General features: G+C 45.1%; 1 protein-coding gene across 1 annotated transcript in view; it reads right to left on the reverse strand.

Moving 5' to 3' along the window:
- Positions 1-25,854, reverse strand: part of adgra1b (adhesion G protein-coupled receptor A1b) — a 336,527-nt gene that overhangs the window by 223,798 nt on the left and 86,875 nt on the right. The window lies entirely within an intron of this gene.

The following is a 25,854-nucleotide window of genomic DNA, read 5'->3' on the forward strand; positions in this document are numbered from 1 at the left end:
TAAAATGACAACATTTTGTGCAGGCTTGGGGAGTAACAAAATACCGTAAATTCCGGACCATAAGCCGTTACTTTTTTTCCCAAATGTTTAGCCCTGCGGCTTATTCAGTGAAGCGGCCAATTTATGTAATTATTCTAGCGGCCGCTTATGATTTAGACCGATGGAACACGTGCGTCAAGGACCTCATCTTTTCAGTTCATGCAAAAAACGCCTATATAAAGACGCGTCTTATAGCGACAGAGACACATGCTGATTTTCACGGGCGAATAAGAAAGAAGGGGCGGAGCAAACGCGGGCTGATGGGAACTGGGGACGGGTAAAGGTGAGTGTTATTCAACGCGGGAGACAATAGTGGATATATATTTTTCCCACCCTTACCTTTGGAAATATACACTTTTTTTCCCTTGGATTACTTTCAACGGGTACCCCGACTCTGCAGGTCTGCATCAAATGATAAGTAGCTTGCTCTGTTCACTCTAAGTATCGGCCCGGAATTGCAGTACCTCCAGAAACGGTGCAATTACACTCATAGATTCTTGATGCTTTGGCTAGGACCTTGACTCAGTTCCCTGGCTGGGAGCAAGTCTCCCGACCTATAGGCTTAGAAATGTATCACGAATCGTCTGATAATAGATAATGAATGATTGCTTAAGATTATAGAACAATAAAGCTATACAATATTCCCCCCGTCAATAAAATTCTTAAATCGAAATACATCCATTATTTAATCTGGACGCATGCGGCTAATATACCGGTGCGGCTTGTGTATTTACAAAGTCGGTTTTCCTCCCGAATTGCGGTGGGTGCGGCTTATAATCAGGTGCGCCTTATAGTCCGGAATTTACGGTACATGGAAAAGCAAAAATTATGTTGGCAAGCTGTTTGGATTTATTTTTATTTTGTTTCTGTCGCATTTGATGTTCGTTTTGCCAGAGATCAAAGAGATCAAAGTCAGGAGAGAAAGCTTACCACGTGTTATGAGTCATCATTTTATTTATATTTAGTTTCTTTTGTCTTTTATTAGCATATTTGGTATTGGAGTAATCCAAAAGTCATTGAAAGTAAACCATTTAAAGTAACCCTACCCAACCCTGGTCGCATTTGGTGTTAGTTTTGCCGGAGATCAAAGAGATCAAAGCCAGGAGAGAAAGCTTACCACGTGTTGTGAGTCATCATTTTATTCATATTGCGGCGCAGTGGTTAGCGCGTGTGCGGCACAGTTCTGAGGTCGTGGGAACCTCCTGCGTGGGTTCAAATCCAGCTCCCGGCCTTACTGTGCGCAGTTTGCATGTTCTCCCCGTGCATGCGTGGGTTTCCTCCGGGCACTCCGGTTTCCTCCCACATTCCAAAGACATGCATTTCACGTGAATTGGCCGGTCCAAATTGTCCCTAGGTGTGACTGAGCGAGTGAGTGTGCCCTGCAATTGGCTGGCAACCAGTTCAGGGTGTCCCCTGCCCACTGCCCGATGATTGCTGAGATGGGCTCCAGCACCCCCGCGACCCTACTGAGGATAAGCGGTGCAGCTAATGAGATGAGAGACGAGATGAGTTTCTTTTGTCTTTTATTAGCATATTTGGTATTGGAGTAATCCAAAAGGAATTGAAAGTAATCCAGTTAAAGTAACGCTACCCCAACCCTGCTTGTCAATGCACAAGCAGAATTCTAATCTGTTTTTGCTTCATAGCACGCATAAAACCGCGCACACTAAAAAGCACCGTAAACAAACACGCTCCAAGGTCACCCTGATCTCCTTCGTCATTTCCAACAACGCTGTGAGAGAAGCGCAACGGATGAAGGGAAACAGCCTTGAGCACCTTTGGACTCTCCTTGACTCCCTGCATCTTAATGGAGACCGTGGCAATACCAGTTATTGTGTTATTGAGGATCATGGAGGCATACTCCTTTTTGATATGGAGATGATTTTCATAAGCATCACAATTCAAGCTGTGTCCCGGCGTGTGTTTGATTATTCTGAAAAGATAATCCTCTGTGGGGTCTAAATCGACCACTCTGTTGCGGGAGAGCTATCCACAAGTTGCTGACGCTAGAAAAAATACACCAAGCATTCGACTTTTTTACTACATCCATCTCCTTGGCCGCTCTCTTAACTCTGGGCGGCCCTTCCCCCACCCAACTGCATTTATTTAGGCAGAACAAAGTAAGAGAAAGAAAGAAACGCCCTTTTGGGCGGTACCAATATTTGAAACAGAAACGTGAGACCATCTGGTTTAGAAATACAGTGGAACCTCGCTAGTTTGCGGTTCCACTTTTGCGGGTTCAGAGCTTCGCGGGTCTCAAAAATATACCTTACCTTCTCAGTAAAAGCATTTATTGACTTGACGCCATTGAGCGCGAGCTTATGTCAGGACACGGTGTGGACACTCTTATTGTGAAGGGGAGGGGGAGGCCCTGACACAATGCTTAGTCATGGTGAGTTACCGCTCCGCTCACCCCCCCCGTCCTTTAACTCCTCCCACCTCACCCCCTTCTTATGTGGCGCTCAGTTTATCACGGAGGAACTCGGCGACGGGACGTAAGTATATTCTCTTCTGTCACATTTAATTTCAAGTTTGACTTTATTATACCAAAAGCGAGCGGTTGTTTGTACTACCTAAACACGGCTAATTGTGTGTGGTTTCTTGTATTTGTTGTAAAAGCCGTTCGATGCCGCTAGCCAGAGGGGGAGGGGCCAGAAGAGGAGGTTCTTACATCCATCTCCTTGGCCGCACTCCTAACTCTAGGGGGCCCTTCCCCCACCAAACTGCCTTTATTTAGGCAGAACGAAGAAAGAGAAAGAAAGAAACGCCCCTTTGGGCGGTACCGATATTTCAAACAGAAACGTGAGACCATCTGGTTAAGAAAAACAGTTTGCGGTTCCATTTTTGCGGGTTCAGAGCTTCGCGGGTCTAAAAAACATACCTTACCTTCTCAATAAAAGCATTTATTGACTTGACGTCATTGAGCGCGAGCATATGTCAACCGAGGACCCGGTATGGACACTCTTATTGTGAAGGGGAGGGCGAGGCCCTGACACAATGCTTAGTCATGGTGAGTTAGCGCTTCGCTCACCCCCCCTGCTTTAAATCCTCCCACCTCACCCCCTTCTTATGTGGCGCTCAGTTTATCACGGAGGAACTCGGTGGTCCCTGCATCTTAATGGAGACCGTCGCAATACCAGTTATTGTGTTATTGAGGATCATGGAGGCATACTCCTTTTTGATATGGAGATGATTTTCATAACCATTACAATTCAAGCTGTGTCCTGGCGTGTGTTTGATTATTCTGAAAAGATAATCCTCTGTGGGGTCTAAATCGACCACTCTGTTGCGGGAGAGCTATTCACAAGTTTCTGACGCTAGAAAAAATACACCAAGCGTTCAACTTTTTTACAACTGGCAGTTGGAGAGGGGGAGGGGCCAGAAGAGGAGGAACTTACGTCCATCTCCTTGGCCGCGCTCCTAACTCTGGTGGGCCCTTCCCCCACCAAACTGCATTTATTTCGGCAGAACAAAGAAAGAAAAAGAAAGAAACTGAAACTTGAGACCATTTAGAAATACACACTTTTTTGTGGAACTAGTTTAAGCCCACTTTACATCCTCCTACATGCATCACACGGTGATTCTGAACCCTTAGAAGTCGCCGTGTTCTGTGACTGCCGACTGTCCGCGGTTGTTTACGAAGCAGGATTAGCCTCGAGCGTTGCCAGCAAATTGTACCACCTTGGGGAATTATTTCGCAGGGTGTTCAATACAAGGCCGGACATTTCTTTGGACGTCATCCAAGCTGCAACACAATCTTTGCCACCGCTTGTATGTCATCAATTTTGACTGTTGCTGCCATTTTGACGGACAATGCGATGTAGGCTTCATGAAAGTCTTCCATACCTCAAAATACAGCATGATTCATGACAAAACCTATATTCAGCACTATGTGGCTAAACGTTTCTGCTATGCTACGAAAAAAATAGTTGGTGGTATACAGTGTTCATTTGAGCTATGGAAAGTGATGGGTCCCAGGGACTCGCATGCTGAAAAATCTATGGGTCCCATCAGAGATCTATGGCTCCCCAACATTTAGTGTTATTGAGGTTGAAATTGTAAATCGGTGACAATTATATAAATCTATATATTCATTCAGTTTTAATCATCAAATTATTAATTCATTTTCTGCATCAAATTATTGTTGGTAATATACCGATTAAAGGGATAACCACAAACCTGTCTTTTTTTTCATTTTCTCCTTTCATACTTATATATATCATATGTATTGATAATAGCCTAGATGGTAGGGCGCCCGCTTTGAGACTGGGAGGTCGCTGGTTCGCGCCTCGGCCGAGTCATACCTAAGACTTATAACATTGGTAAAATGGCGGCGCCCTCTGTTGGCTGCGGCTGCATCGGCTCGCTACAACGGGTCAGGTGTATCGACATTTCGTTCTGTGTACATTGTTACAAAGAATGACAATACAAAGGAAATTATTATTATTATTATTATTATCATTTTTTAGATACTGAGTTGCTCGACATGAATGAGGTTTATTATAAAAAAGTCGCTTGGACGTTCACTTTTAGAAGGAAAAAATACATGCAAATAGAATTAAGTGGAATTTTCTTATTCAAATTATTAATTAATTTTCTGCATAAATTATTGTTTGGTAATATACTGATTAAAGGGATAACCACAAACCTGTCTTTTTTTCATTTTCTCCTTTCATACTTCCTTTTTTTCTTAACTTCTTTATACAACATAATTCGTAATATCAATCATCAAAGCAAGTGAGCCGTTAGAGATCCGGCTCTTTTGAATGAGTTGAGCCGAAAAAGCCGGTTCTCTAAAAAAAGACGGACTTCCTTTCACGACACAACTACCACGGAATGATGCATGATGGGAAATCCCCAGGAGGCAGACGCATGCGCACAGTAATATCAAACCGCTTGCTCCGTTGGCAAGGAAAAAAAAGGATACCGAGAAAGAGGCTACCGCGGCGAACTTGTTTGACTTGATTTGCCGTTTGGTGATAGTTAAAGCGGCGCTGCCACGAGCTGCCTTTTCCAGCAGCTGCCCTATTGTTTTATTGTCTGCTCCTATCTTCGGTGTTTTTTCTTCCCGTTTTGACAACTACACTATGGATTACTTCTATCCTATGGGACATGGGTTTTAGCGCACAAAAAATGCGTGTATTCAAGGAATTTCAACTCCTTGCCCTGAAGAATTCTCGTGCCGGCATGATGAAGGGGCCTATCGGGGAAGAGGAGCCGGAGCTAGCGAAGCGGCTAGCGGCATTTTAAGTCTTCGGTACCATCCGTAAGCATGGTAAATGCGAACTCACGACCAAATAAGGTCATCGAGTGCTGGTGGAAAACATCGAAGCGCACAGGGAGCGCAGTCGCTGTGTTTTGCGGAAACGTGGCTCACGTTTAGCATTCCGGACGCTAACGTGTAGCCACCCGGAGCTACCCGGAGCAATCCGGCTTCAACGCCGCTAAACAGAGACACGAAAGCCGGGGGGAATCGGAGAGGAGGCGGACTTGCTAACACGAGGTGGTGTATCCCTGGATTTTCACAAAGAAAAGTTTTCCATCTGCCGCAGGGATGTCGAACTTTTGGACTGGCGTGACGTCATCCACTCCGCTACAAGCACCCCTAGGGCATCATGTTCATCTGTTAATAAACAACGGGGTAGACTGCTGGAAGTGTGAATTTCCCTACGGGGATGAATAAAGTATCTATCTATCCATCTATCTAGTCGGTGTATACCGGATGGTACCCATAATTGACAAATTTTCGTTTTTCCGTACATATTTTCTTGTACGTGGTACACGTCTTAAAATGCATCATAAACGTACTTTGTACGGCAAAAACGTACAGGTTGACAGGTATGAATTTATCCACCGTTTTTTCGCGCCGGAATTATTGCCGTTGTTATCACTTTCTGCATTATGTTTCGACTTATTACTGACACTAAAGAAATTACCAATTTTGAGTTGATTTTTACCAAATATTAACTGTTTTTTCAAAGGCATACTTAACCTTCACCTTCGCTCGACGACAAGCACCACAACAATGACGTCATCTCGAAGCAACGAGATCTCGTTTGCCGAGATCGGCGTGCGGACGAAAACTCGAACCGCGAGACCAAAACAACAATGGCGGATCTGCCTGACGAAAAGTTTGGAGTGCGGTAAATCTTTGTTAAAAAAAAAAAAGTAATCGGGTAATAAAGACAATTTTGTGTCAAACAAGTTGCGTCCCGGGGACGCATGTTGATTTGACACTGTCCCCAGCAATAATCATGCGTCTGGGAAGCAGGGACGCGGGCAAACCAGAACACGGAAGCTAGCCAGAAATCTAGCAAAAATAATGTAGCTCGCTTGCTTATCACACTAGCCAGGTATCAAAATAAATACCTGAATGGAAGATGTTGCAAGCAACCTAGCTAGCTCAAGTTAGGGAAATTGCTAATATTCCTCAATCTATCTAGGTAGCTAGCTAGTAAAATGTATGGATGGCTGGATGGATAAATGCAGGGTTGGGTAGGGTTACTTTAACTGGATTACTTTCAATGACTTTTGGATTACTCCAATACCAAATATGCTAATGAAAGTCAAAAGAAACTAAATAGGAATCAAATGACTCCATTTTGTGCAGGCTTGGGGAGTAACCGAATACATGGAACGGCAAAAATGATGTTGGCAAGCTATTCATTTTGCTTCTGTCGCATTCTATGTTCGTTTTGCCGGAGATCAAAGAGATCAAAGCCAGGAGAGAAAGCTTACCACGTGTTGTGAGTCATCATTTTATTTATATTTAGGTTTTTTTGTCTTTTATTAGCAGATTTGGTATTGGAGTAATCCAAAAGTAATTGAAAGTAATCCAGTTAAAGTAACCCTACCCAACCCTGGTTTTGCCTGAGATCAAAGAGATCAAAGCCAGGAGAGAAAGCTTACCACGTGTTGTGAGTCATTTGATTCCTATTTAGTTTCTTTTGTCTTTCATTAGCATATTTGGTATTGGAGTTATCCAAAAGTCATTGAAAGTAATCCAGTTAAAGTAACCCTACCCAACCCTGGTTTTGCCTGAGATCAAAGAGATCAAAGCCATGACAGAAAGCTTACCACGTGTTGTGAGTCATTTGATTCCTATTTAGTTTCTTTTGTCTTTTATTAGCATATTTGCTATTGGAGTCATCCAAAAGTCATTTAAAGTAATCCAGTTAAAGTAACCCTACCCAACCCTGGTTTTGACTGAGATCAAAGAGATCAAAGCCAGGAGAGAAAGCTTACCACATGTTGTGAGTCATTTGATTCCTATTTAGTTTCTTTTGTCTTTCATTAGCATATTTGGTATTGCAGTCATCCAAAAGTCATTGAAAGTAATCCAGTTAAAGTAACCCTACCCAACCCTGGATGAATGGATGGATTGAATTTCAACCCATCTAGAAAACTAAGGTACCTAGCTTGCAAATCAATATTTCTCAGATTAAAAAATAGATACTCGGGAGTTTCAAGTAAAGACGCTGGCTGTATTGAAGTATTGCTTAGGTACCTCAATTTAGCAAGCTAGCTCTCTCGCTAGCTATAATGATAGCTGACAGACGGATGGAGTTCTAAGCTAACCAGAAATCGAGGTAGCTAGCTCGCTAAACACAGCGAGTGAAACAGATATGCTAATGCTATTTTCCAAATCAGCTTTTTAACAGAAAAACAAAACAAAAATGTGATTCAAGGTTTGGTATTAACCCCAAACCTTTGTAGTTTTATTCGCAGCTACGATTTCTTCATCTTAAATTCCTACGTCTTCGGAAGTATAGAATTTCCCAAGCACTCGCATTCTACTGATAAAAAGTACAACGTATCCCATAAGGCCACACTTCCGCAGAGCGAGACTCGGCTCAGATATGGGAATATTACCAGGAGCTGCAAGGCAGCCTTGTGTGTGAAGCCACAGTGTGAAATGACAACTTCAATTTGTCAGCTTTCGCACGCACCACTTCAACAATTTTGCTCTTCTAATACAATATACATTGACACCAATGTTCCCTGTGATTTTCCAGGGGTCTGAGTGTTCACACAAAGTCAGTGAGCAACGCTTGAAACAACAGTGAGCAATGGTAATCCCAAGTGTGGCAACTAAGTCATTATCAAACATGCCCAAAACTGAGTTTCCCGCAATGCAAAATTATTTTTCACTTTTGAATGAATTGACTCATGTACGATTGCAAAGGTTGTATAGCCTACAAACGTCATTTGTTTTTACAATTCTTTCACAAGATATCCATTTCTTTTTTTTTACTGATATATTTTGTCGCATAATATTAACATTTTTGGGGGCTTTTTGAGTCGGTTGCACGATACACGACTGTATTTAATCACATTTTTTTGTGGAAGTACAATGCTGGTATAATTGGAAATTATTTGAATGCAACACAAACTTTTCTTCTTTTTCCCAGTTTTTTTTTTCTATTTTTTTTTAATTCCTTTAAAAAAATCTCATTGTGTTTTTTTCTTTTGTTTCTTTCTATTCTTTTTTTCTGGCTTTTTTTATGAATTTTTCCTTCTTTTTTCTCTTCCTTTTGTTTCTTTTTTCTCAGCTTTTCACTACTTTTTCATTTTTTTTAATTTTTTGTTCTATTCCCCCCCCCTTCCTTTAAGTCATTTTGTGCACAATTTTACATAATATTTGGTCGTGTAGGGATTAAAGAAGCAAAAACAACCTGAAGAGCTGTTTAGGGCTCGAAAGAGCCGGTTCCTTTTAGTGAGCCGAGCCGAAGAAGCCGGTTCTCTACTAACTTTACTCAACTTCGTTCTACTTCGACTCGACATCAAAATACCACATTTAGAAAACAGTGTCAGGGGAACCCTTGTATTTTGACCTTCATGCACTGTAACTTTGACTTAAGTCGCTTCTTAATGAGTCATTTTGAGCCCTGATTTTTGTGAGCTGGCTGGATTTTCTTGTGCGCTGAGAATGTGCGAGCAGTGCGTGCAGCTTAGAGGGAACATTGATTGACACGCAGATCTTAAAATCTTCAGTAAACAAGACCTGACACGCGATGGAAAGAAAAGGTCTACAAAACTCAGATTAAACACATGACACGAACAAGGCCTTGGAAAATAAGACGGTTTAAAAGTCAAATAAACAACTGAGGCAATTGTGCACACTCTCATAAAAGAGGCTAAAAATGGAATAGACCAATAACATGGAAAGTCGTAATCTAAACATCATCTCACCTGACATTGTATAAAGTGCCCCCGATTTAAACCCAAGCGGTGTTCATCTGTCCCACAGTGTTCATTTGAGCTGTGAAAAGTGATGGGTCCCGGGGACCCGCATGCTGAAAAATCGATGGGTCCCAACAGAGATCTATGGCTCCCCAAAATTGAGTCTTATCGGGGTTGAAATTGTAAATCGGCCACAAATATATAATATAAACCTATATTTTCATTCCGTTTTAATCATCATGGTTTATTGGTAATACAAATCAGTTATCACTTCAAGATTTTTCAGTTGAAAACAATATTGTACATTATACAAAATAATATTGCTGAAATATTAGTCTAGAAATTCAGGCAGTTTTAATCACTTCAGATTTTTCAGTTCACATATTCTTCTTGGTTTGCTGTCCCGCCACAGTTGTAATGCATTCTCAAGGTCCAATCCATTATCATCCTCCTCATAGCGTAACCAGGAATATAATTGAGTCCATTTTGGTAGAAAAGTCCTTTTCTTGCTAGGAGTATTCTTTTGTTTATTTTCTTTGGTCGAATCGTTCGCTTCAACACACGTGTTTTCCTTGCCTTCGCGGTCTTCTGAAGAATTTCTGCGACGTTTTTTCGTGCCGGAATGATTGCCGTTGTTACCACTTTCTGTAATATGTTTCGACTTATTACTGACACTGAAGAAATGACCAATTTTGTGTTGATTTTTTTCCTGTCCTCGACGACAAGCACCACAACAATGACTTCATCTCGAAGCAACGAGATCTCGTTTGCCGAGATCGGCGCGAGACCAAAACAACAATGGCGGATCTGCCTGACGAAAAGTTTGGAGTGCGGTAAATCTTTTTTTAAAAAAAAAAGGTAATCGGGTAATAATGACAATTTTGTGTCAAAAAAGTTGCGTCCCAGGGACGCACAATGATTTGACGCTATGTGTCCCCAGCAGAAATGATGCGTTTAGGACAAGGGCAAACGAGAACGCTGGTCCCATTAGCTTCTTTTGTCATGTTTGTAATCGTATCCGACAGCAAAAGTAATGGTCCGTAGTACACTTGCTCAGATTCAGAGTAGTTTTGTCATGATTACCGATGGGAATCACTTGTGCCCGCTCATTTGGCGCCAACGACTGTTGTCAGTCCGTCTGCGAACCTCCGTGTATACAAGGCAAGCCTTTTTCGACCCTGACTCCCGCCTGTCCCGTTTTTGCTCCCGTTTGTCTCCAGATACGACCTGTTTTGATCCAGACCACATCCTGCTCTCCCGTCTCGGCTTACGACCCATTTTTGATCCCGACCACGTCTGCTCTCCCGTCCTGGCTTACGACTCTTTTCCGCTCCCAACCACGCTTTGCTTTCCCAGTCCCTGCTACCGACCAGTTTTTCCGTCCCCGACACTGCCATCGCTCGCTATGGAAGATCCTCTTCAGAGTTTGGATCACAATCCGAGTGCGAGAGCGACTTGCTTCCCGCGTCCAGCAAACACCGGATCGTGGGCGCAGCCCTTCTTTCTTTCTTTCAATAAAACTTGTGGTAGACGTTACGCAATTGGGTCCTGTTTCCGTTCTGGTCCTGACAAGTATATTCTTTTTGCAACAATGAACACCAGGAAAGGAGATTGCATCGGATGCCAGTTTGTCTCAGGACCAGAACAGTAATAGGACCCAATCGCGTTTTTTTAAAGGAAAGAGGAAGGCTGCGCCCACGATCCAGTGTTCGCTAGAAACAAGAAGCAAGTCGCTTTCGTACTCGGATTGTGATCCGAACACGGAAGTGGATCTTCCGTATCGAGCAGGTCGATAGCCGAGACAGGAGAGCAAAAACGTGGTCGAGGTCAGAAACGGGTCGTATGCTGGGACGGGAGAGCAAACGTGGTCAGGGTCAAAAACAGGTCTCGGACAAACGGGGAGATCAGTAACGGATGGGAGGAAAAACGGGTACAAAAACGGGACCGTCGGGAGTCAGGGTCAAAATGCTTGCCTAGTAGAAACAGAGATTCGCTGACGGACTGACAGCAGGCGATTGAAAAGATGGGGCTTAAAAAAGGACAGGGAACCAATCAGGTAGCCCGCAGTGGTTGGCGCCAACGAGCGGCCACAGGTGATCCAATGACAAATACAAGACAGGAACAACACAATAAACATATGATGAGTATTTTAAATTTGCTCAGTAACAAAAAGTACTTCTCATCATCAGAGAGAGAAAAGAGAAAAGAAAAGCACAAAGGGTATGAAGAGAGAAAGAGAAAAGAGTGAAATAAACAAAGAGAGAAAGAAGAGAGAGAGAGACAGAGAGAGGGAGAGAGAGAAACAAGAGATAAAAAGTCGTGAGAGAAGGGGATAAGAAAGGGAGAGGAAGAAAGAAATCCAAAGAGAAATAGAAAGACAGAAGGAGAGAAAAGAGAAAAGAAAGCACAAAGGGTATGAAGAGAGAAAGAGAAAAGAGTGAAATAAACAAAGAGAGAAAGAAGAGAGAGAGAGAGAGAGAGAGAGAGAGAGAGAGAGAGAGAGAGAGAGAGAGAGAGAGAGAGAGAGAGAGAGAGAGAGAGAGAGAGAGAGAGTGTGTACAGTGTCTTTGTTCGAGGCACCTGGTTTTGGCAACATCAAATTGACATATTTCAACCTGCAGCTCGTTTTTCTCTTGCGCTTCTTTGAGTGTCGTCTCGCGGGCCTGATCTGGCCCGCGGGCCACCTCTTTCACACCTGTGAATCTGAACTAATGCCATCGTTAATGCAATTAAGTCTAACTAAGGGTAAATAAACAAAAACTTTAAAAAAATAAAACCTAAAAAGTGAGCCTTACCAAACTTTAGGGCTTTTTCTTTGGTCATAGCTGGAATCGGGGCTTCAAGGCTCGCCAACAAAGAAATCAATCACTTGTGTGGCAATCACAAGAAGGCTGTGGATGCCCCGGCATTCTGACAGATTTGGGGCATTTTAGATTTTTCTTGCCAAAAAAAAGCCTAGCCAACTATTGACACACCAAAATGAACAAAAGTGATGAACCCCATTCTGATAAAACAGTGTTTTCATATGATTAAATGTACTGAATTAGTGTAAGGATTGAATAGTTACGCGTATATATTATTCAATGGTTTCTTTCAATGTATCAGAAAGCTGTTTTTAGAATTAAGGGTTTAACGCAGGGGGCAGCACGGCGGCTAGCGCGTTTGCGGCACAATTCTGAGGTCATGGGTTCAAATCCAGCTACCAACCTTCCTGTGCGGAGTTTGCATGTTCTCCCCGTGCTTGCGTGGGTTTCCTCCGGGCACTAATTGGCCGGATGGATGGATGGATGGTCCAAATAGTCCCTAGGTGTGAATGAGCGAGCGAGTTGTCTGTCCCTGTGTGCCCTGCGACTGGCTGGCAACCAGTTCAGGGTGTCCCCTGCCTACTGCCTGGAGATGGCTGGGATGGGCTCCAGAACCCCCGAGACCCTACTGAGGATAAGCGGTACAGATAATGGATGGATGGTTAATGGATGGTTTAATGCAGGCCATATTTATCATGAAAGATGCATTCAAACGATCATGGTTGCATTTACCTTTATACCTTTTTCAAAAACTTGTCACGATTGCCATGGTGCCCAATCGGCCCCGCCCGTGTGGCGCCAGCTTCGGCTCATTGACAGATTGGCTTTCCGTCTATTTAAGCTCAGTGCTCTCACTCTTCCTTTGTCAGTCCGCCAACAAACCTCTGCCCCGCAAGACATGGGTTTGACTCGGTCCTGTTTCCTGTTGGTATTTCCTGTCCAGTATTGTTCCCGTTTATTTTGTCTTGTTTAATATCGGTTTCCAGGTTCGTTCCCGTCTTTTTTTGTCTTGTTTATTATTTTCTCCAGTTTTCGTTCCTGTCTAGTTTCTCCTGTTTCTTTTCGATATGCTGTTTTGATATCAATCCTGTCCCTGTCTGTCCCGTCCTTTCCGGTATCGACCCCACCTGTCCGATATCTGCTATGGCAATTGGTATCGATCTCGTCGGCCTCTGGCTTCGTATCATTCCACGCCAGACTGCCGCCTAACGTGCATGACTCCCCATTTCTCGTCAAATAAAAGGCTTGTGTGAGAAACGTCACGCATTTGGGTCCTGATCCTGTTCCAGTTCATGACAAAACTGGCATTTAAAACGGGGTCTATTGATTTTTTATGTCCACTATATATGATGCAATTAACACTTCCTTCACGATACCATTATACACTCGAAAGCTTTCAGTTTAGCAAAAAATGGCTAGCTGAAATCAACAGACAGTCCTGACCACAACACTTAAAACATCAGACTCTAGTCGGAAGTCCCAAACAATGCACAACTAAGACTAATGGTAACTGAGGCATTCAATAAAGACCTAGATTGAAATTAAGTTTTAGAATGACTGTCCGAAGGAAACACAAAGGACTTCCATTTTTATATGTCTTCATTCTACAGGTTATAAATGTCAGAACCAGAAAGAGAGAAAGAGAAAAGAGAGAAAAGGAAAGAAGGAAGTTAGAGCAAAAGGGAAAAAGAGACACAAGGAGTGAAAGAGACAGAGTGGGAGAAAAGGGGTGGAAAAGAAAGAAAGACAGAAAGAAAGAAACAGAGAGAGAAAGGGAGAGAGAAAGAGAGCGAGAAAGAAAAAGAGAAAAACAAAGGGAAAGAGAGAGAGAGAGAGAGAGTGTGAGAAACAAAAGATAAAGAGTTGTGAGAGAGGGGGAAAAGAAATTGGGAGGAAGAAAGAAATCCAAAGAGAAATAGAAAGACAGAAGGAAAGAAAAGAGAAAAGAAAGCGCAAAGGGTATGAAGAGAGAAAGAAAAAAAGAGAGAAAAGGAAAAATGGAAGTTAGAGCAAAAGAGGTTAAAAGGCACGGAGAGAGAAAGTGACAAAGAGCAACAAAGGAAGAGAAAAAGAGACACAGAGAGTGAAAGAGACAGAGACAAAGAGTGGGAGAAAAGGGGTGGAAAAGAGGGAGAGAGAGAGAGAGAGAGAGAAAGAAAGGGAGAAAGAAAGAAAGGAGAGAGAGAGAGAAAGAAATACAAGTACAGTGTCTTTGTTCGAGGCACCTGACTTTGGCAACATCAAGTTGACATATTTCAACCTGCAGCTTGTTTTTCTCTTGCGCTTCTCTGAGTGTGTTCTCTGATCTGGTATTGAATCCGACCCGCGGGCCGCCTCTTTGACAACAGTGGTCTAAATTGTTGGCTGCTTGTAATGCAAGAACACACACGAAGAAGAAAAAAACACAGAATGAGAGCCAACAGATAAGCAATGATTTTCTGGTTCCGAAGCAATATCCCCGGGTGGAAGCAGTTGTAGGGAGAAGAGATGGATGAATCCGTCTTGTGAGACACGATTCCTTCTGTGGACTGCAGCATGATGCAATGGAAGAGAGCTGGAGTCTGATATCAAACAGGACGAGAAAGACGGAAACGATACCAGACACTGGAGACTGGAGTTCGATATCAAACAGCACGAGATAGACGGGAACGATACCAGACACTGGAGACCGATAGGACAGGACGAGATAGACGGGAACGATACCAGACAATGGAGACACGGGAACGATACCAGACACTGGAGACTGGAGTCCGATATCAAACAGGACGAGATAGACGGGAACGATACCAGACACTGGAGACTGGAGTTCGATATCAAACAGGACGAGATAGACAGGAACGATACCCGATACTGGAGATTGTAGCAAGGTATCGGACGGGGCGACACAGACGGGATCGATATCAGACACTGGAGACTGGAGTCCGATATCAAACAGGACAAGATAGACGGGAACAATACCAGACACTGGAGACACGGGGACGATACGAGAAACCGGAGACTGGAGTCCGATATCAAACAGGACGAGAAAGACGGAAACGATACCAGACACTGGAGACTGGAGTTCGATATCAAACAGCACGAGATAGACGGGAACGATACCAGACACTGGAGACCGATAGGACAGGACGAGATAGACGGGAACGATACCAGACAATGGAGACACGGGAACGATACCAGACACTGGAGACTGGAGTCCGATATCAAACAGGACGAGATAGACGGGAACGATACCAGACACTGGAGACTGGAGTTCGATATCAAACAGGACGAGATAGACAGGAACGATACCCGATACTGGAGATTGTAGCAAGGTATCGGACGGGGCGACACAGACGGGATCGATATCAGACACTGGAGACTGGAGTCCGATATCAAACAGGACAAGATAGACGGGAACAATACCAGACACTGGAGACACGGGGACGATACGAGAAACCGGAGACTGGAGTCCGATATCAAACAGGACGAGAAAGACGGAAACGATACCAGACACTGGAGACTGGAGTTCGATATCAAACAGCACGAGATAGACGGGAACGATACCAGACACTGGAGATTGTAGCAAGGTAACAGACGGGGCGACACAGATGGGATCGATACCAGACACTGGAGACTGGAGTCCGATATCAAACAGGACGAGATAGACGGGAACAATACCAGACATTGGAGACGCAGGAACGATAACAGACACTGGAGACTAAAGTTCGATATCAAACAGCACGAGATAGACGGGGACGATACGCGATACTGGAGATTGTAGCAAGGTAACAGACAGGGCGACACAGACGGGATCGATACCAGACACTGGAGACTGAAGTTCGATATCGAACAGCACGAGGTAGACAGGGACGATACGCGATACTGGAGATTGTAGCAAGGTATCAGACGGGGCGACACAGACAGGATCGATACCAGACACTGGAGACTGGAGTCCGATATCAAACAGGACGAGATAGACGGGAACAATACCAGACACTGGAGACACGAGAACGATACCAGACACTGGAGACTGGAGTTCGATATCAAACAGGACGAGATAGACGGGAACAATACCAGACACTGGAGACTGGAGTCCGATATCAAACAGGACGAGATAGACGGAGACGATACGCGATACTGGAGATTGTAGCAAGGTAACAGACGGGGCGACACAGACGGGATCGATACCAGACACTAGAGACTGGAGTCCGATATCAAACAGGATGCGATAGATGGGAACGATACCAGACACTAGAGACACAGGAACGATACCAGACACTGGAGACTGAAGTTCGATATCAAACAGCACGAGGTAGACAGGGACGATACGCGATACTGGAGATTGTAGCAAGGTATCAGACGGGGCGACACAGACAGGATCGATACCAGACACTGGAGACTGGAGTCCGATATCAAACAGGACGAGATAGACGGGAACAATACCAGACACTGGAGACACGAGAACGATACCAGACACTGGAGACTGGAGTTCGATATCAAACAGGACGAGATAGACGGGAACAATACCAGACACTGGAGACTGGAGTCCGATATCAAACAGGACGAGATAGACGGAGACGATACGCGATACTGGAGATTGTAGCAAGGTAACAGACGGGGCGACACAGACGGGATCGATACCAGACACTAGAGACTGGAGTCCGATATCAAACAGGATGCGATAGATGGGAACGATACCAGACACTAGAGACACAGGAACGATACCAGACACTGGAGACTGAAGTTCGATATCAAACAGCACGAGGTAGACAGGGACGATACGCGATACTGGAGATTGTAGCAAGGTATCAGACGGGGCGACACAGACAGGATCGATACCAGACACTGGAGACTGGAGTCCGATATCAAACAGGACGAGATAGACGGGAACAATACCAGACACTGGAGACACGAGAACGATACCAGACACTGGAGACTGGAGTTCGATATCAAACAGGACGAGATAGACGGGAACAATACCAGACACTGGAGACTGGAGTCCGATATCAAACAGGACGAGATAGACGGAGACGATACGCGATACTGGAGATTGTAGCAAGGTAACAGACGGGGCGACACAGACGGGATCGATACCAGACACTAGAGACTGGAGTCCGATATCAAACAGGATGCGATAGATGGGAACGATACCAGACACTAGAGACACAGGAACGATACCAGACACTGGAGACTGAAGTTCGATATCAAACAGCACGAGGTAGACAGGGACGATACGCGATACTGGAGATTGTAGCAAGGTATCAGACGGGGCGACACAGACAGGATCGATACCAGACACTGGAGACTGGAGTCCGATATCAAACAGGACGAGATAGACGGGAACAATACCAGACACTGGAGACACGAGAACGATACCAGACACTGGAGACTGGAGTTCGATATCAAACAGGACGAGATAGACGGGAACAATACCAGACACTGGAGACTGGAGTCCGATATCAAACAGGACGAGATAGACGGAGACGATACGCGATACTGGAGATTGTAGCAAGGTATCAGACGGGGCGACACAGACGGGATCGATACCAGACACTGGAGACTGGAGTCCGATATCAAACAGGACGAGATAGACGGGAACAATACCAGACACTGGAGACTGGAGTCCGATATCAAACAGGACGAAATAGACGGGAACGATACCCGATACTGGAGATTGTAGCAAGGTATCAGACGGGGCGACACAGACGGGATCCATACTAGACACTGGAGACTGGAGTCCGATATCAAACAGGACGAGATAGACGGGAACAATACCAGACACTGGAGACAAGGGATCAATACCAGACACTGGAGACTGGTGTCCGATATCAAACAGGACGAGATAGACGGGAACAATACCAGACACTGGAGACACGAGAACGATACCAGACACTGGAGACTGGAGTTCGATATCAAACAGGACGAGATAGACGGGAACAATACCAGACACTGGAGACTGGAGTCCGATATCAAACAGGACGAGATAGACGGAGACGATACGCGATACTGGAGATTGTAGCAAGGTATCAGACGGGGCGACACAGACGGGAACAATACCAGACACTGGAGACTGGAGTCCGATATCAAACAGGACGAAATAGACGGGAACGATACCCGATACTGGAGATTGTAGCAAGGTATCAGACGGGGCGACACAGACGGGATCCATACTAGACACTGGAGACTGGAGTCCGATATCAAACAGGACGAGATAGACGGGAACAATACCAGACACTGGAGACAAGGGATCAATACCAGACACTGGAGACTGGAGTCCGATATCAAACAGGACGAGATAGACGGGAACAATACCAGACACTGGAGACACGAGAACGATACCAGACACTGGAGACTGGAGTTCGATATCAAACAGGACGAGATAGACGGGAACAATACCAGACACTGGAGACTGGAGTCCGATATCAAACAGGACGAGATAGACGGAGACGATACGCGATACTGGAGATTGTAGCAAGGTATCAGACGGGGCGACACAGACGGGATCGATACCAGACACTGGAGACTGGAGTCCGATATCAAACAGGACGAGATAGACGGGAACAATACCAGACACTGGAGACTGGAGTCCGATATCAAACAGGACGAAATAGACGGGAACGATACCCGATACTGGAGATTGTAGCAAGGTATCAGACGGGGCGACACAGACGGGATCCATACTAGACACTGGAGACTGGAGTCCGATATCAAACAGGACGAGATAGACGGGAACAATACCAGACACTGGAGACAAGGGATCGATACCAGACACTGGAGACTGGAGTCCGATATCAAACAGCACAAAATAGACGGGAACGATACCCGATACTGGAGATTGTAGCAAGGTATCAGACGGGGCGACACAGACGGGATCCATACCAGACACTGGAGACTGGAGTCCGATATCAAACAAGACGAGATAGACGGGAACAATACCAGACACTGGAGACACGGGAACGATACCAGACACTGGAGACTGGAGTCCGATATCAAACAGGACGAGATAGACGGGAACAATACCAGACACTGGAGACACGGGAACGATACCAGACACTGGAGACTGGAGTTCGATATCAAACAGGACGAGATAGACAGGAACGATACCCGATACTGGAGATTGTAGCAAGGTATCGGACGGGGCGACACAGACGGGATCGATATCAGACACTGGAGACTGGAGTCCGATATCAAACAGGACAAGATAGACGGGAACAATACCAGACACTGGAGACACGGGAACGATACGAGACACCGGAGACTGGAGTCTGATATCAAACAGCACGAGATAGACAGGGACGATACACGATGCTGGAGATTGTAGCAAGGTAACAGACGGGGCGACACAGATGGGATCGATACCAGACACTGGAGACTGGAGTCCGATATCAAACAGGACGAGATAGACGGGGACGATACGCGATACTGGAGATTGTAGCAAGGTAACAGACGGGGCGACACAGACGGGATCGATACCAGACACTAGAGACTGGAGTCCGATATCAAACAGGATGCGATAGATGGGAACGATACCAGACACTAGAGACACAGGAACGATACCAGACACTGGAGACTGGAGTCCGATATCAAACAGGACGAGATAGACAGGAACAATACCAGACATTGGAGACACGGGAACTATACCAGACACTGGAGACTGAAGTTCGATATCAAACAGCACGAGATAGACGGGGACGATACGCGATACTGGAGATTGTAGCAAGGTAACAGACGGGGCGACACAGACGGGATCGATACCAGACACTGGAAACACGGGAACGATACCAGAGACTGGAGTTCGATATCAAACAGGACGAGATAGACGGGAATGATACCCGATACTGGAGATTGTAGCAAGGTATCAGACAGAGATTTTTTTTCTTAGTCCTATAATTTAGTTAGAAAAAAAGTGTAAGTAGCATGTGTATTATTTATCAGCTAATACTTGTAAAAAAAACAACTAAATAATACGCAAAACTAAATCGTCATGATTACTGATGTGATACACCTGTGCCCGATCCTTTTGTCCTCTGACTCTGATTGGCCCCCTTTCACTATTTAAACCCACGTTTATTCGTCACCTGTTGTCAGTCGGTCTGCAAACCTCAGTGTACTCAAAGCAAGCTTTTTTGACCCCGACTCCCACCTGATTTTGCTCCCGTCTGTTTCCCGGCTTCGACCCGTTTTTTGATCCTGACCACGTCTACTCTCCTCTCCTGGCTTTCGACTGGTTTCCGATCCGGAGATTGTTTTTTGCTTTCCTGTCTGGCTACTGACTGGCGTGACTGACTGAGTGGCACTTCCGTGGCGAGCGATGGCGGTGTCGGGAGCGGAAAAAACAGGTCAGTCGCAAGGACAGGAGAGCAAAAAAACGTCGTCGAGTTTAGAAAAACGGATCGTTATTCGGGACGGGACAACAGACGTGGTCTAGATCAAAACAGGTTGTAATTCGGGACGGGAGAGCAGACGTGGTCGAGATCAAAACAGATCGTAGAGGGAGAAAAACAGGAGCAAAAAACAGGACAGGCGAAAAAGGGCTTGCCATGTTAAAACAGAGATTCGCAGACAGACCGACAAAAGGGGACAGGAGAGCAAAAAACCTGGTAGAGATCAGAAAAGCGGATCGTTATTCAGGACGGGACAACAGACGTGGTCTAGATCAAAACAGGTCGTAATTCGCGACGGGAGAGCACACGTGGTCAAGATCAAAACAGATTGTAGCGGGAGACAAACCGGAGCAAACAACAGAACAGGTGAAAAAGGACTTGCCGTGTAAAACCAGAGATTTGCAGACGGACCGACAAAAGGGGAGTGGCAGGACAGAGTTTAAATACTAACAGGGAGCCAATCCGTCAACAAGCTGCAGCTGGCCAATTGGGCGCCATGGCAACTGTGAGAGAAACACTTGCCTAACTGTGGCCTATGCAAAATTGTCCACTTTGATATTTGTTGGAGGGCAGCACGGTGGGGCAGTGGTTAGCGCGTGTGCGGCACAGTTCTGAGGTCATGAGATCGAACCTCCTTTGTGGAGTTTGCATGTTCTCCCCGTGCTTGCGTGGGTTTCCACCGGGCACTCCGTTTTCCTCCCACATTCCAAAATCATGTCAGGGTAATTGGCCGGTTCAGGGTGTCCTCTGCCCGAAGATAGCTGGGATGGGCTCCAGCACCCCCGCGACCCTAATGATGATAAGCGGTGCAGATCATGGATGGATGGATGGATGGTCCAAATTGTCCCTTGGTGTGAATGAGCGAGCGAATCTTCTGTCCCTCTGTGCCCTGCAACTGGCTGGCAACCGGTCCAGGGTATCCCCTGCCCACTGCCTGAATATAGCTGGGATGGCATCCAGCACCCCCGCAACCCTAATGAGGATAAGCCGTGCAGATAATGGATGGATGGATGGATGGATGGATGGATGGATGGATGGATGGCCGGTCCAAATTGTCCCTTGGTGTGAATGAGTGAGCGAATTGTCTGTCCCTGCGACTGGCTGGCAACCAATCCAAGGTGTCCCCTGCCCACTACCTGAATATAGCTGGGATGGGCTCCAGCACCCCCGCGACCCTAATGATGATAAACGGTGCAGATCATGGATGGATGGATGGATGGTCCAAAATGTCCCTTGGTGTGAATGAGTGAGCGAATTGTCTGTCCCTGTGTGCCCTGCGACTGGCTGGCAACCAGTCCAGGGTGTCCCCTGCCCACTGCCCGAATATAGCTGGGATGGGCTCCAGCCCCCCCGCGACCCTAATGAGGATAAACGGTGCAGATAATGGATGGATGGATGGATGGATGGATGGATGGATGGATGGCCGGTCCAAATTGTCCCTTGGTGTGAATGAGTGAGCGAATTGTCTGTCCCTGCGACTGGCTGGCAACCAGTTAAGGGTGTCCCCTGCCCACTGCCCGAATATAGCTGGGATGGGCTCCAGCCCCCCCCGCGACCCTAATGATGATAAGCGGTGCAGATCATGGATGGATGGATGGATGGTCCAAAATGTCCCTTGGTGTGAATGAGTGAGCGAATTGTCTGTCCCTCTGTGCCCTGCGACTGGCTGGCAACCAGTCCAGGGTGTCCCCTGCCCACTGCCCGAATATAGCTGGGATGGGCTCCAGGCCCCCCGCGACCCTAATGAGGATAAGCGATGCTGATAATGGTTGGATGGTTGGATGGATGGTCCAAAATGTCCCTTGGTGTGAATGAGTGAGCGAATTGTCTGTCCCTCTGTGCCCTGTGACTGGCTGGCAACCAGTCCAGGGTGTCTCCTGCCCACTGCTTGAATATAGCTGGGATGGGCTCCAGCCCCCCCCACGACCCTAATGAGGATAAGCGGTGCAGATAATGGATGGATATTTGGTAGACTTGCATAGGCACCGTATAAAGAGATGCTCCACTCCATGATCATGATTGGTGAACACCCTCTTTAAAAAATGGGCACTTTAAGACTGCCCTACTTCAGCAAACATGAAGCATTACAAGCGAAGTTACTTGCTAAGGGATTAAAATACTGATTAAAAGCAGCAACCCCTCAAATTGAATCTTTTCCCTTGAAGCAAAATGCTAGAGAGTAGGGCAAACATGTCACAAATGCCTTTTTCAACAAGAGTGCCCGAGGGCTTCTCCGTGGAACACCGCCACTAAATAATTGGCTTTGCTAAACAGCTCACAGAGAGATAACAATGGCGAGAGGAGAACTAATACAAAACCAATTGATTGAAGAGGGAAGATGTTCCTTGTTTCAACATTTGACGAATGTCGAGTCTGTTTTTCTTAAAATAGGACCTACTGTAAACTTTTCATCTTGATGTCATTAATGAAAGACATTAGTTTGGAAGGGGATATACTGAATGCATTGGACACTGCGCTTTCTTAGCAGTACAGTGGGTTTAGACTGCATTTTTATGTATACCAAGACATACCGTAAATTCCGGACTATAGAGCGCACCTGATTATAAGCCGCACCCGCCGCATTTTAAGAAGAAAACCGATTTTGTACTTACACAAGCCGCACCTGTATATAAGCCGCATGCGCCCACATTAAAAAAAAATTAACACAAAATTAACCCAGGGCAGCACGGCGGCGCAGTGGTTAGCGCATGTGCGGCACAGTTCAACTCATGGGAACGCGTGGGTTCAAATCCAGCTCCAGACTTCCTGTGCGGAGTTTGTATGTTCTCCCCGTGCTTGCATGGGTTTCCTCCGGGCACTCCAGTTTCCTACCACATTCCAAAAACATGCATTTCAGGTAAATGGGCCGGTCCAAATTGTCCCTAGGTGTGAATGAGCGAGTGGGTTGTCTGTCCCCATGTGCCCTGCGATTGGATGGCAACCAGTTCAGGGTGTCCCCTGCCCACTGCCCGATGATTGCTGGGATTGGCTCCAGCACCCCCGCGACCCTACTGAGGGTAAGCGGTGCAGCTAATGAGATGAGATGAGATGAGATGAGAAAATTAACCCAGTACCGCGATTGTGACAGAATCTTTTTGGGTTTGAACAATTGTAAGAGAATCAGAATCCTTCATTAAAGTATCAGAATACTTCATTAAAGTACACAATCCAAAAATCACAGCCGGCAAATTGAACGGAAAATGATACCTGTACTTAAGATTTGATGCAGACCTGCAGAGTCCGGGTCCCGTTGAAAGTAATCCAAAGAAAAAAATGTATATTTCCAAAGGTAAGGGTGGGAAAAATATATATCCACTATTGTCCGCCGTGTCCACAAACACTTACCTTTACCGGTCCCCACTTCCCGAAATTCCTGCTCAAATATGTTGTATAGTTTTTGTGTAAGTGTCCTGCAATGAATGAGTCGCAACACAACACGTGGTAAGCTTCTCTGCTGGCTTTGATCTCTATACGGGGAATTAGCACTTGAGCACAACATGCAACGTCCGGCAAAACTAACATAAAAGGCGACAGAAACAAAACGAAAATAAATCCAAACAGCTTGACAACCTCAATCACATTCCTGTGTATGTTGAGAGATTTTTCAGCGGTGGTTTTAATGTTTAAAATGAACTTATTTTCAGAGCACCTAAAGATCGTGGCTTACCGTTGACAGCACGCTGTTAGACTGCCAACAAAACCCCGCCTTCCGGTCACAAAGTCAAAAGCCAAACCAAACCTTACCCCATACCAGCAGGTGGCACTGTTGGACTCATCATTGCAGGACACTTACACAAACACTATACAACATATTTCAGCAGGAATTTCAATAAAACAAAAGTTCTTATTACACCTGTTACAGAGGGACCAGGAGCCAATCAGAGCCCGCATGAGAGGTGATTCAGATCGGTAATTATTACAGTTACTTTCCTATAAAATCTGTTTCTACTTAAGAGCATTTTTCCAAAGAAAGAACCAACATTCCTTATGCAATGAATAACTTGAGAAAAATAAGCAAATATGTGCAGTATGATCCAGCTCGGTGGCCTTGGGGGTACGGCGCCCGCCCCGAGACTGGGAGGTTGTGGTTCAAGCCTCGGCCGGATCATACCTAAGACCTAAACATTGGTACCCGTTGCCTTCCTGCTTGGCGATCAGCATTAGGGGTTGGAATTGGGGGGTTTGCTCACCTAATGACTCCCAACACCTCAGTTGGGTTGAGCGAGGGGGCTGGGAATCCCCTCCTCTAAATCAATCTCCCAAAAAGAGTCAGAAATGGCTCTAGCCACCTCCCACTAGGGGGATATGGCTGTGGTATATATATATATATATATATATATATATATATATATATATATATATATATATATATATATATGATCCACTGTGTAATAATGCAGTGTCCAGCCATGCAAGCCAGAGATGATGTGACATTAAGCCATTACTTGAGTGGGCAGATGGCAGAGCAGCAGGAGCAGCGGGTAAAGATTCTCAGGCTAGAGAGATATAGAATAGAATAGAATAGAATAGAATATACCTTTATTGTCATTGTTACAACATGGGATATATTGTGAAAAACGAAATTGGCCGTAGCACTCCAGTTCCACATTTTACAGTGAGGATAAGGAAAACAAAGAGATAAAGTAACATAGGCCAGCCAACAAGGGCCAACGCTATCATTACTGAATGCTCAGATCCTCATTACCTTGTCAAAGGTAGAGTGGTATATTATGCTACTTAACATTTCACTTTAAATACCGTAAATTCCAGAATAGAAGCCCCTACTTTCTGGCTACATTTTAAATACAGTGGGTTCAAATTTTATGCGACACAGCCAATGTTCCCTCTAAGCTGCGCGTGTGCGCAATTGCGCACTAACCAGAGCTTTTCTGCGCAATAGAAAATCTAGCCAGCTCACAAAAATCAGGGCTCGAAATTACTAATTAAGAAGCGAATTAGGTCAAAATTACAGTGCACGAAGGTAAAAATACACGGGTTCCCCTGACACTGTGTTCTAAATGCGGTATTTGGAAGTCAAGGTCGAAGTAGAACGAAGTTGAGTCAAGTCAGTAGAGTTTTTCGAGAACCGGCTTCTTCGGCTCGGCTCACTAAAAGGAACCGGGTCCTTCGGTCCTAATCGGCTCTTCAGGTTGTTTTTGCATCTTTCATCCCTTCACGACCAAATATTATGTAAAATTGTGCAAAAATGACTTAAAGGAAGGGGGGATAGAACAAAAAAGAAAAAAATACCAAAATGAAAAAATAGTGAAAAAAAAGAAACAAAGGGAAGAGAAAAAAGAAGGAAAATTCAGAAAAAAGCCAGAAAAAAAGAAAAGAAAGAAACAAAGAAAAAAAAGTAAATAGCAAACACAAAGAAGAAAGTAACAGCCAGTAAACAATAAACACAATGAGATTTTTTTTTAAAGGAATTAAAAAAAATAGGAAAAAACAGCACGGCGGCGCAG

Source organism: Urocampus carinirostris, chromosome 13 (assembly GCF_059441175.1).
Source record: "Urocampus carinirostris isolate Australia breed hairy pipefish chromosome 13, RoL_Ucar_1.0, whole genome shotgun sequence".
In the NCBI taxonomy this organism is placed as follows: Eukaryota; Metazoa; Chordata; class Actinopteri; order Syngnathiformes; family Syngnathidae; genus Urocampus; species Urocampus carinirostris.